The sequence below is a fragment of the Mirounga leonina genome, unplaced genomic scaffold, assembly GCF_011800145.1.
Source record: "Mirounga leonina isolate KUSES-001 unplaced genomic scaffold, KU_Mleo_1.0 Mir_127, whole genome shotgun sequence".
In the NCBI taxonomy this organism is placed as follows: Eukaryota; Metazoa; Chordata; class Mammalia; order Carnivora; family Phocidae; genus Mirounga; species Mirounga leonina.
This window is the reverse complement of record NW_023270316.1, coordinates 60,935,015-60,948,423: the sequence shown is the minus strand read 5'-3', so window position 1 is coordinate 60,948,423 and position 13,409 is coordinate 60,935,015. Positions and strand designations below refer to the sequence as shown.

The 13,409-nt window shown below is 41.0% G+C and overlaps 1 protein-coding gene across 1 annotated transcript in view; it reads right to left on the bottom strand.

Annotated features, from left to right (window-relative positions):
- The window catches only part of WDFY2 (WD repeat and FYVE domain containing 2), a 170,146-nt gene that overhangs the window by 102,737 nt on the left and 54,000 nt on the right, over positions 1-13,409 (bottom strand). The window lies entirely within an intron of this gene.

Here is a 13,409-nt window from a genome sequence, read left to right as displayed (position 1 = left end):
TCGATGCTCCTGGTCTTGCAGATGCATAAATTATAAGGGTATATAGATACGTATCTATGTACGTATGTACGTATAAACATTTGAGTAACAGTGATTCTAAAAATTCCAGTAAAAAAGGCACGTAACAATACAGCTAATACACGTCTGTTTTAAGATTTTTTTTAAATAGCTGTATGGGTTAAAAGGGTGGCAGGTTAATATTAGTTTTAACTTTAAAAATAGTGACAAGCCTTTTTACAGAAACAACAGCCCCCAAAACACTCTGCGTATACATATATTCCTTACACTAGCTCTATGAAACAGAAATCATCCTTTACAGGTGAGAAGGCCCAGAGAATTTAAACAATTTGCCTGAACAGATCGATAACCTGCAGTTATTTTAAATTCTGTACTCTCTTCACTAAACATAATGCCTTCCTTATACCAACATGTATTAAGAGCAATTGGTAATTTTACAATTCAAAATAAAATTATATTAAAATATTTGTTCCCTTATCTTTAGAGGTGTATTAACAGTTAAAAAAAAAAAAAAGGCACTACATCCTAGAGGTCAAAAGTAAAATTTGGATAGCTAGGAATTTCCTAGATGAATGTAAATTCCACTATACAAAGCCTGTAAGTATTAATTTTTTTGCAAATTATATTTTTAAAGCAACACAAAACGTTTTTAATAGTAAGTGAAAAACTTTTTTCCTTGGAAAAAAATAAAAAAAAAACCAGCTGTGATTAAGAGTCATGGTTAAGCCAGTAGAGGTCAGTGTATTGGAGAAAAATGCATGCCCCTCCTGAAAAGCAGAGAAATTGCATTCACCCCACACAAAGCCCTGGGCTCACAGGACCCCAACAGAGCCACACACCTTGCACCGTCCACCTTACCAGGTCCTGTCTCTTTCTCCCCTCCTAACCCTCTCCCCCAAGCTCTCACCAAAGGCAGAAACAGACACTGGGACAGTTGGGATAAAGAAGCAATTCTCGTCTCAAAAATAGTATGACAAGATATCCCCGGGGGGGGCCTCAGTCAGTTTAGCAGCTGGGCTATTTCGAAAACAGCATCATCTTATTCTATATTGGACACAATTCACCACATTTCAACAGGTAAACATTACTTTTAAATATTGGCCTTAAATATTATTCCTTGGGCGCCTGGGTGGCTCAGTCGGTTAAGCGACTGCCTTCGGCTCAGGTCATGATCCTGGAGTCCCGGGATCGAGTCCCGCATCGGGCTCCCTGCTCGGCAGGGAGTCTGCTTCTCCCTCTGACCCTCCTCCCTCTCATGCTCTCTCTATCTCATTCTCTCTGTCTCAAATAAATAAATAAAATCTTTAAAAAAAAAATATTATTCCTTAAACCTAAAAGAGTTTTTCTTTTTTTTTTTAAAGATTTTATTTATTTATTTGACAGAGAGAGACACAGCGAGAGAGGGAACACAAGCAGGGGGAGTGGGAAAGGGAGAAGCAGGCTCCCCGCAGAGCAGAGAGCCCGATGCGGGACTCGATCCCAGGACCCTGGGATCATGACCTGAGCTGAAGGCAGTCGCTTAACCAACTGAGCCACCCAGGCGCCCCTAAAAGAGTTTTTCTTTTTCTTTTCATTTTTAAGGTGAAAACAGATGTTGGATGAATTGTAGTATTTATCAACACTCCACCATGATCAGCACGAGTTGGCTCCTTGACTGAGCTCTAAATACCATCAGAGAAGGAATCACATTTTCTCATACTCGGCGTCTGCCCAGGGCCAAGCTCCATGCCAGGTCCAAAAAGTGGTACTCATCATTTCCAACAGATCAAGAGGATCAGTCAAAAGTTCCTCCCCACAGCCACCCACCCCCAACCTGTCCACTGCCAGGAAATTCTCTGATCACATCTGCAGAGACCTTGTGCAGAATGGCAGCAAAGAAGCTGATCTGAAACCAAGAAATCTGTACACTGTGCTGGGGGATGATGGGGAGGAAACTGTAAATTCTTCATTCTATAGCTCCAGGGTCTACCAGTACCCTAAAGAAATGACAAATGGAAGGGCATTCCGATCCTGCCTCCCATCCCACTCCAACTCCCTCTAAAGAATGGAATCCACTGCCTGCCTCCACTACAACCTTAACCAGCATAGGTGTGACCTCCTCCCAGGCAGCCCTCCCCAGGAGCCCCCCAGTAGCCAATGTGATCAAACTTTCAATCCAGCAAGGGAGTCAAATGCTCCCTTCATGAGATCCCCAAATTTTGGTCTGTACCTGACTTTCTTGTTTTGAACTGTGCTAAATACACACAAGCTGGCAACAGAGTTTAGTAACCCAGAGTTGCTGAACTGTGTGTGTGTGATACAAGACACACGGACGGGGACACACACACACACGGCCAAGCACCAGACCAGGCCCACTCCCACCCCCATCGTATCCAGGAAAAATATGCCCTTTGTTCTAAATTCTAGCAGTCTTTGAGAATCCACTTAATATAGATGGAGGCAATGAACTGCAGGGACTGGAACAACTTGGATTTTCCAAGACCATTCAAATCTCAAAGTTCGGGGTTCTGCCCCATTGCCTCACAAGCGCATTTACATACATTCAATCACTGACCTGTTGATCACTGATCCACTCATAAACATTTACTAAACACCTACTAGGCACTTGTATGGGAAACGCACTGGAAGCACAAACACAAACAAGTGCCACCTCTGTTCTCCAAAACGCACCACCCACTGCATGCGGCAGGTGGCAAGGCATTACAACCCAGGCACGTAAGAGCTTGGGTAGGAGAAGCCCATGCTGTTCAAGAAACATGGGCGGCATCTAACTCTGAAATGCAGCCTGGGTTAGATGTTAGGGAAAGCGTGCCAGAGATGATGGTGTCTGAAATGCAGGAGGGGGCAGCATCTACCCGAGGAAGGAGGCCGGGGGTGGGAGTGTGCTCCTGGAGCACAAGGAGGCGTGGGGGCAGGAAGGGGCAAGGTGGGAGTAAGGAGACACCAGCTGGACAGAGGAGCAGGCGGGAGGCCACCCAGGGCTCTGTAGGCCATGCTGACAAGGCTCGGTTTTACTCTGAGGACAACAGGGAGCGACTGAAGGCCAAGCAGCCAGTCACAAAATCAAATTTATTTGTTTGTTTGGGGAAGCCTGGAAGAAGCCTGCTTACCCTGAAGCAACCAGTTTGGTTAGCCGGTAAACCAGGCAAAAAAGGATGCGGCTCGGGACAAGAGAAGAAGGCAGACGTTAGAGCACTTAGGAGGTGGAAGCATCCGGACTCGGGGGCTGACTGGGGGTGGGGAGCTGCATAGTCCCATTCACCAGGAAGTGACTTTTGTAGAAGGCAATGCTGACTTGATCTTGAACTTGCTGCATGTGGGGATGCTCCAGTTAGGACTGTCGAGAAGTGAACTGCCTGCCTACTTGGGAGTCCATGGGCATCTCGAGACCTGAGCTGAAGATGAAGATTTGCGAAGTTACCAACACATAAGCAGTAGCTAAGCCACTGGTAAGTAAGAAGAACAAAGAAGACCAAAGACGAACCCCAGAATAACACCAACAGTTAAGGGGTGCAGCACGCAGAAGATCCGCAACAACTTGGGTGTGGGCCGCCAAGGATGTAGAACAAACAGCCTTCACTTCTCAGACACAGCACGTGTCCTCATTTTGGGTCCAGAAAATAAGGTCATTATAAACATACCTAAGAACTGAACCAAATTCACAGTGAAAATGTGCCCATAATAAAAAACTATCTATATAGGTCACTTTTCTGAGAGAAGAGGGAAGATTGGGGGTGGTGACAAACAGTATACCACAGGTTGCTAAGCTACTGAATAAAATAAGACGAGGCGTCTACCCATGTTGAAATTCAGGCTTTTAAAAATGTGCCCTAGAATGATGCAACCTTCATTAGTTACCATAGCAATGAGCTTCATTTCCCAGGGGACAATTGTTATTTTTGCCACCACTGAAGTAACTTGGGGGGGCAGGGGGTGGGATGGGGGAGAGTAGTGATACTGACTGTGTTTTCAAGACCCTGAATTTTCAGGGAATACTTTTCTAATAGATCACACATTGCAACCTCAATACAAACAGAAGGCAGCCCCTAGCGATGGGCAGATGAACAGAAAAACTTGAAGCAATGGGATGGCAGTCAATAACTTTTTGTAGTTTTTACAGCGACTTGTGTAAAGGGGGAAAAATGCCTCTAATGCAAATAATGTTGCAGAAATTCTTGGAAAACATACCTAAAAGATTTTTTTAAAGCCATTTTCCTATGATTATTTATAATAAAAACAGACTACCCGATCCTCATTATATGCATTCAGATCACATATAGTGAATAAACTAAACCCAATCGTCTACAAAACACTGTGCATCTCTGTATGGAGGGTTTCTCCACAGCTAGACAGACTGCTGTGTGGAGTGAATTAAGGCAACCAGGGGTTTGAGACAGAGGAGCTCAAGCTGGGCGCTGTCCAGCTTCTCGACCACCCCGCCAGGCAGCTCGATGCCAAGCATAACCACCCACTACATCAGACCTAAACAACGGTACTGAATCACAGACACCTGGATTTTCTTTCCCATAGCCGTAGCAACCTAGCAATCTGTGGCTGAAGAATAGCCATGGCTGGTTTATATTTCAAAACCTGGAGCTTTTAATGGCATTCCTGCCTGAAAAACAGTAACAGCCATTCTGGTCATTTGCAGTCATGTGCTACAGAGGCATGCTTATTACAGCCAACACCAGACAGTATTTTAACCAGCTGGGTCCCTTCTCTCAAGCCAAAGGTCATATAAGCCTTCACAATTTAGAATTTTAAACATCACAGTCAAGTGGCAGTCTCTTCATTGTTTTTTAAAATCTACAAAGTGAAGTTAAATGGACCCATACGGCAGGTGAGAAATTACGAACACACAAAATACATGGAATGACTGACTTTGTCAATCAGTAGTAAGGGCCTCAAGAGAAAGAAGCCCCCATAAGGTCTTAATTCTGTGTGGTTTCATTACTATTAAGCACTACTCTGGGTCTGCAATTAGTTTCCTAGCATTCTAGCTTTGCTTTGTTTGTTTTCTTGGTTAAACTTTGTGGCTAATGTTTAAGCACAGCTTCCTGTCTTTGCATAGCTGGGGGGTTTAGGATTCCCAGACTAACTTCCCTCTCAGCCCTCACCGCCGTTACCTGCAGATCGGCTCTCTCGTATTAGCATAACTCCCCTGGCAAGCCTACCAGACTCCTGGGCAGAATGAAGCTCCAGAATCACTTTGCATCTTGCCAATGTCAGGACAGTCACATTGCCTGTCAATGCTGGTTAGCAAGTCCATAAATCCCTTGAGAACTTCAAAAAAAAATTTTATTTTTGAATATTTTTACCTTTGATTTTTAAAAATACCTATAAATACTTTTACTTCAAATAGATATAGTACTTAGCCCAAAGAAGGTGCTTGGAAAAGGTCGTATAAATACATAAAAGGAAAAAGAACAGGAAATAGAAGAGAAAAAAAAAAAATGAACACATTCCCAGTGCAATGGTGAAGAGTAACCCATAGGGCAGCCCTAGGAATGCACCACATCAGAGAGGCTGGATGGGTTCCTGGATATTAGCATCAGCAGTGCCATCTGCTTCTCAGCCAGAGTCCCTCACAGGCAAAAGAAACAGGAGTACCAGCCTTGAACTGTCAGTCTGAGCAATTCAACAATATGAGAACGGTCATCAATATCACCCACTAGGAGGAATATGGATGGGATCGCTAGAGGAACGATGTAGATTTAAATATTGTTTTTGCCTCTATACACGGCGGTGGGGGGCGTGGTATCTGTTGTCAACCTCCTCACCGCTATAGTCCTACAGCCTGCTACAGTGGCAGGCAGGTGATAAATGCTCAACAGGGACTTAATGAAATAGTAAACTGAAAGAGCAGTGATTCGGAGGATGCCCGTGGCTGCCACTGTTCTGAATCTGAAAAGAGATGAACTGCTCCCTTCCAGGGCAGCCACATGTAGCACAATGGCCAAGAATCTTGTTACATCTTAAAAAACAAAGCAGAGCTGGGAGGAGGGGCAAATGGAGAGTTACTGTTTAATGGGTATGGAGTTTCCATTTGGGAAACGGAGAGTAGGGATGGTTGCACAACAGTGCGAATGTACTTCATGTCACTGAACTGCACCCCTAAAAATGGTTCAAATGGTAAACTTTGTTAGGTCTATTTTACCACATTAAAAAAACTTTTTTTGTTTTTAAAAAAGAAACAGGTTCTCTATCTCTCTGAAAGTGTAACCTTCCTAGAGTTGCCAAAGATGCAGCCATTAGAGGGCCAGCAAAGGGCATCCTTGGCTGAGAATGTGTAAAGGGAATTCACTTGCCCACTCCAACAAGGTAGAGCAGCAGATTCCCTTCCAGAATCTAAATCCAACTGGGACCTACGGTTTGGAGGAATCAGACTTGGTATGCTATGAAAAAAAGGAATAAAGGACAGTTTCTGAACCATGTGTAAGTGGGTAAGTTTACATAATGAAAGGGGATGTTTTCAAAAGATTACGTTGGCAGTAGCAAACAACTTGGATTAGACAAGAGAAAAAGTAAAAGCTATAAGACCAGTTGAGCGCCTGCTCTAGTGATCAACATGTTATAATAGAGTAGTGGCAGGGGAATACGGAGGAAGAACCATGTCCTAGAACCGTCTCTAAGAAGAAATCACAGGATGGAGAAAGAGCCAAAGCCGGCTACAACATTTCCAGTCTAGAGAGCCACACAGCTGATGAAGGCAGACTGTGACAGAGTTACTACCCATATATGAAAAACAAGGAAAAACCTCACAAAGTCAACTCACTTTTCCAGAAAGAGAAGCTGGAAAATCTCATTGATTTTCGGCAGTGTGAAAAAATAGACACTGAAAGACCTTCTGAATTAAAGCAATTAAATGCTGGCTTCAGTTTAGTAGAATCTGGTCTTCTTTTTGTTGCTGTTATTTGAAAACTTGTTTGAAAGTGAGGGATCTGCAGATCCCCAAAACTCTAATAAGGGAGTTCTGAGCAATTTTTTAACTATTACCCTTTTAACCTTAAGAGTTTCTGTTGGACCCTGTAGATCTTAAGTATCCATTTTAATGTCACACTGGGCATGGGCTATAGGAGAAAAGGTCTAGAGCCTAATCAACATGGGGAATCTAACGAGAAACCTTATTTAAGCCAGGATTCCAAAGGCTACACCCTGGGTACAAAAGTTTGTAAGAAATATATCCCACCCTCCATGCAGAAATGGGACAGCAAGGAAACTTATCTACATAAAAATAAATCAATCAATAAATCAAGCTGTTCTCCACAAGCTGACCCTCATGAAAGATTTGGTACAAATTTATTCTGCTTTTGTGATCTGAGAACCCTCTAATGGAGAAATTAATTTTAAGTGGTCCTAGGTTTATCATGTACTCAGGCAACCAAAGAAACAAAAGCAAACCCAGTCTTATGGAGCAACTCAACTTCAAGGAGACCTTAAAAAATTCCCCAGATTGGGCGCCTGGGTGGCTCAGTTGGTTAAACGACTGCCTTCGGCTCAGGTCATGATCCTGGAGTCCCGGGATCGAGTCCCGCATCGGGCTCCCTGCTCGGCAGGGAGTCTGCTTCTCCCTCTGACCCTCCTCCCTCTCATGCTCTCTGTCTCTCATTCTCTCTCTCGCAAATAAATAAATAAAATCTTAAAAAAAAAAAAAAAATTCCCCAGATGAAGTTCTAAGGGAAATAATGAGTGGATCCAGTTTTTAAAAATGACAAAACCCACCTGGAAACTAGGTATCAGAGTGAGAGCCAGCAAAAATTAAAGAGCAAAAAGGGACCGACCGACAAAGACTTCAGATACTAAAATCAGAAAGAGAATATAAAATAACTACATTTAATGTGTTTCAAGAATAAAAGAGGTTGAAAAAAAATAGACAGTAAGTGGACTGAAAATAAAACAAATAGAACTTCTGAAAATGAAAAATATATTAGTGAAATAAAAATTTCAATGGACAAATGGAACAGATTAGATACAATCAAAGAGGGGATTTATAAACTAAAAGATAAATGAAAAACACTCTACAAGACAATGAAGACAAAGATATGGAAAATATTCAAAGTTAAAAAATATGAAAGTCAGAGTGAAAAAGATTAGAATGAAAAGCTCTAAGATATGTATAATTGGAAGGAATAATATAGAGAAGGGGTAAAAGGCAAGAGTTGAGAGATAATGGCTCAGCCTCTTACAGAAATTTTGAAAAATGTCAATTCTAAGATGAATATAATCGATGGTGGGAAATGAGCCCAGATCAGATCAAAGGTTATCATTTCCTTTCCTTTTTTTTTTTTTAAGATTTTATTTATTTATTTGAGAGAGAGAGAATGAGAGAGAGCATGAGAGAGAGGAGGGTCAGAGGGAGAAGCAGACTCCCTGCCGAGCAGGGAGCCCGATGCGGGACTCGATCCAGGGACTCCAGGATCATGACCTGAGCCGAAGGCAGTCGCTTAACCAACTGAGCCACCCAGGCGCCCTCCTTTCCTTTTTTTTTTTTTAAGATTTTTTATTTACTTGAGAGAGAGAGAGCACAAGCAGGGAGGCAGAGGTAGAAGCAGACTCCCTGCTGAGCAGGTAGAACAATGTGGGGCCCAATCCCAGGACCTCAAGATCATGACCTGAGCCAAAGTCAGACACTTAACTGAGCCACCCAGGCACCTGACAGTTATCATTTCCTTTCCTAGATAACTATCAGACTACGACAATTAACTCAGCTATGCTCCCATTTCCCTGATGTCCTAGAACTTCAGGCAAAGAAAATATTCTCTAAGAATGAATGTGGGCCTTGTTAAAGAAAATAGGAATCCAGTCATGCATCATTAGATCATAACTACTTTTTCTTTGTTGTCCATGTTCTCATAAGAAACACACCATACACGTTTTTCAACACTACCTCTTATATTTCAGTGGTGACTGGAAATTCTCCATGAATAATATGGACTCAAGTTAGGCAAGACATTATTTTGGGAAATAACTTCCACTAATGAATTTAAAGAAAGTAGGGCAGAAAATATAAAATCCATCCATTTGCCTGCCCTCCTCTATTTCTCTTTATCCTTTACAAAACACCCTAAGGTGAGTAAAGCAAAGATATCATCATTCTTAGTGAATGTTTGAAGGTGCTCGGAGTCTAGAGGACTTAAGCCTACTGTTGGGGTGCCTGGGTGGCTCAGTCGGTTAAGCATCTGACTCTTGGTTTTGGCTCAGGTCATGATCTCAGGTTCCTGAGTCCCTGGTCAGCCTCTGTGCTCAGCAGCGGTCTGCTTCTCTCCCTCACCCCTCCCCCTGCTTACATGCTTGCTCTTGCATGCTCTAAAATAATCTTTAAAAAATAATAAAAAATAAAATATCTTTTAAAAAAAATCTTGAGGTCTTAACTCATAACAACTGTATATATAATTGTATGTAACAGAAAGGCATAGCCTCCTTTGAATACAGAAGAATTATGAATAGAGAAATAGTAATGGATATTAATTTCAAGTAGTACTCAACAGTTTTGTCATCCAGTTGGCAATCTGAACTGGTTTACCAGGTCTTCCAGAATCCTTTGTGGATATTAATAAACAGTTCACAAATGAAACACTTTTTATTTCTAGAGAATGGATAACAAACAATTTCTGGGTCTCTAAAATGAATGAACAGCCTAGAAAAAGTCATGCTTTTAAGGTGTTAACAGCTGAGGCAAATTACCTGGCATATATGTCCAAAAGAAATCAATACAAAGTATCAGAATAAACCTGCTAGAACATTTTTAAAGTTCTCATGTTAAATATTCTCAATACATAAATTATAGTAGCACATGTAAGTGATAAGGGAGACAATAGCATATGGGCTGCTTTGAAGTTAGCAGACTGGATGAAAATGTCTATTTTCTGCAGTCCTTAAATATATTTCATTAGGAGATTAAATTCTCCTCACTACTGGAAAACACTAAATGGCATAATCGTATTCAGATTCCATATTAAATAATCTACATTATTTTGAACATCCATCTGCTCTCCCTTATGACAAGAGACAAGTACTGAGTGGAATCATAAAATCATAGAAGCCCTTACAATCTAGCCTATTTTATATAGTAACTAAGACTAATCATATTTCTCACAAATTTTAAATGTATCGGACATGCTTTGTAGTAATACATAGTTAGTATAAAACGGGAAAATCAAAAAGAAAATGATACTACATCTTTACTCTGCCAAGTCAAATAAACACAGAACAGTAGCCCTCTATAATTTTGCTCGATATAAAGTGATGGTTTAGCATGAATGGTTGAAAAATTTCATGTTATGTTGAAAAACCATAGTATACAGATATCCTCTCCTCCTATAATCCACCTCTCTTCCTATGGGTTTTTGAGATACATAATATATACTCATGAATGTTAATAAAGCCCATAAATAAAAATCACATTAACTTTCCTTCCATATCAAACCTCCCCCATAAGCTCCCATAGAATTTCCTTGATGTACCAAAGTACACAGTGTAAAACAGTGTAGATGAACCTATAACAGCAAAATTTCTTTATGTGTTGGTTGAAGAAAAGTCTATAAAAGTCTAGAAATAATTCATTATATCTTGACCTCCCTTGGAAAACATGCTGAAATTTAAGCCATACCAACAGAAAAGCTTACACGCTAACTCATTAAATGCAGAGAACCCAGAGAAAGAGAATCTTGTTTATTAGTCAACTCTCATTTGTATTTTTGTCAGAGAAGTCAGATAAAAGTAACAGTAGATACAAAATTATTTTCTAAAATTATTTTAAGAATTCATTAACTTCCAAAAAGATTCTGAAATTCATAAGAATTTCCTAAGAATTGGGGCGTCTGGGTGGCTCAGTCGTTAAGCATCTGCCTTTGGCTCAGGTCATAGCCCCACATCAGGCTCCCCGCTCAGAGGGAAGCCTGCTTCTCTCTCTCCCTCTCCCACTCCCCTGCTTGTGTTCCCTCTCTCGCTGTGTCTCTCTCTGAAAAGATAAAAAAAAAAGAATTTCCTAAGAATCTTGAGCTAAGGCTGACAAACCACAGAGCCCCTTCACCAGAAGCCATTCTGTAAATCAAGCATGATATGTAAATTATTGCTCTACATAATATGCAGCAGTATTGAGTTAATCCCTGTAAAAATAAACATCCAAAAAGCTTAGCAGTACCCAATATTTTTACTAGCTAGCATTCTCCCAAGTAGTTACATACGTAATAAAATGAATGAAATCAGCATTTTCTGACTCACACAGCGTAGCTTTTCATGAATGGGTACTTAAGTGTGAAGATGGATTAACTCTCTGATCTCATTTTAATGAGTTTCTCTTTGTCTTTGAGGGACTACACTGCACAGATGCTCAATCACTCCACTCCATAGTCATTTAAATCAATCCATTTAAAAAGGTTTGAGAATGGTGCTGACTCATACTTATTTGGACATACAAAATTCACCAAAACTTAAAGTCAGACAATAATTTAAATAATGTAAAGTTCCCTCTTCTGTCCAATAGATGTTAATTCCTGTCAATTCCACCTTCATGGTGTAAATGAAGTCTGTCCTCACTCTGCTGTATCACATTTCGTCACACTCACAATGATACCCAAAAAAGCCTCCTACCTGGTCTCCTGCCTCCTATTTCACTCTTCTCTGATCCCTTCCCACCAGCCACTTAAGTCAACTTTCTAAAATGCAAATCCAACTAGGGCTCAACCTTCAAGATGTGGGCATCAAGTCCACCCGCATGGTCTACGAGGTCCTCCAGAATCTGAACCCTATCCGCTCCTCTGGCCCCAGATGCCCAATACTCTACCCAACTACTCTTAGTTCTCTAAGAGTAATGGCCAAACTTGGTTGGATTTCATAGGTCAGGAGAGAAACTAAAACTAAAGCTAAAAGGGTGGTGAGTTAAACACAGGGTTGTCAGCTTTTGATTCTGCCAAGGAAAAAACATTTCAAACCAAAAAACCCTACAATTTGCTAGCACTTTCATTTTACAAAAAGCGAAGAAGGACGTGATCTGAGAATTCTAAAATCTGAATAAACTTAATTTTAGATATAAAAAACTCATTATATTGTCTTTTTTCTTTTTCACTGCACAGTGGTGAAAATTCTTGCATGAACTTATGCAGTGAGAGCCATGCCCTCCCTCCTCATACCCTTGTGCCCCCTGCACTATGCTGACCCTCTGCTGAAACATTTGTTTCCCCCCCCCATCCTCCTTTTTCACCTGCATAACTAGTAGTCATCCTTCAACACACACCTTATGGGGCAGTCCTTTTCCGATTTTCCTGTACATAAGAATAACCCTGGGGATTTTGTAAAATGCAGATTCTGATCACAAAAATTTTGTCCTATGTTTCTTCTAGAAGCTTTGTGGTTTGGGGTTTTACATTTAAGTCTATGATCTATTCTGTGTTCATTTTATAAAAGTATAAGGCATGGGTCAAAGTTCCTTTTTTTAATATGTGCATATCCAATTGTTCTAGCATCATTTGTTGAGAAGATAATACTTTCTCCACTGAATTTGTCAAAAATCAATTGACTGTGTATGTGTGTGGGTCTCTTTGTGGATTCTACTCTGTTCCACTGATCTATTTGTCTAGGCCAAACTATCTCACATGTATCTTGAAGGCTCAAGATACAAAGACAAAAAGTACTGTGAGCAAATGAGAAAGGACCTGGGATGTACCAGAACTCCTCAATGTTTGCCTTGTGTTTTCTTTCTCCTGCTGTGTTGTATCCATTGTCTTTACTAAAGCTCCAGGTAAGTATACTTTGGGAAATCTTGTGAGTCCTTTCAATTAACTGAGCCTGAGTGACTGCTGCAATGATTTCGCTTTCTGCGATTAAAAAGACAGAACACAAAGCTAAAGAACTGGCTGTCTTCCATCTTGCCTAAGTGGGTCAAGGTCAATTCTCTCTTTGCCCTCTCTGCTAGGAATGGCACTTCCCAAGTTACACTGCTCATGGCCTACAGGTCTGCTTTGATAATAACCAGTTAACCATGACCAAGATAACTTAGATAATTGCAAAATGGGGGAATTTTTGAGTCTAAAGCATGTTTACAAATCAGGGTCCACGAATACTTTGTATGCATGAATGTAAGCTACGGAAGGCAGTTGAAGCTAACACAGCAACCTGAAAATGAGCAAAAGCTGGCATTTTTAAAGAAGTATCACCAACTGCCCAACAAATACATGCTGGGCTTCCTGATATATAAAGGAAGACAAAGGCAGGCATCCAGCACATTGTAAAAAAGATTAAAAACCTTCTGCTGGGCATCCCTTCCAATAAGCATCCAGTCAGATTAAAGTGTATGCAGGCACTCCCAAAGTCTGAGAAATCTGCCCAGATATGGGGACACCAGAAGAGCAATGGAGAGTGGTGGTATGGTTAGAGTAAAGCTTCCATCTCTC